This window comes from Zootoca vivipara, chromosome 5 (genome assembly GCF_965207765.1).
Source record: "Zootoca vivipara chromosome 5, rZooViv2.hap1.1, whole genome shotgun sequence".
NCBI lineage: Eukaryota > Metazoa > Chordata > Lepidosauria > Squamata > Lacertidae > Zootoca > Zootoca vivipara.
In genome coordinates, this window is record NC_142588.1 from 90,745,772 (window position 1) to 90,746,069 (window position 298).

Below are 298 nucleotides of genomic sequence, written 5' to 3' on the forward strand. Positions count from 1 at the left end.
GTACATTGAACCCAGAACTTCATGTTGAGAACAACGCATGGTATCAGGAGTCAAATATGTTGTGTGGAGGCACTCTGGAATATTTGAAGGCTTCACATCCCTTATCACAATTAAGGAATGGAAGGGGGAGAAGTTTAAAAGAGATGTTCCCCTGACTTCCACTATCCTTTCCTTCAATGGCAGAAGTAAAATGGAGATGGAGGAAAACTGAGATAACTGTGCCTTTAAGAATAATGGAGGGATGGAGGAATACTGAGCAATTGGTGTGTTTGTGTGTGTCACATTTTAACAAGGAGAA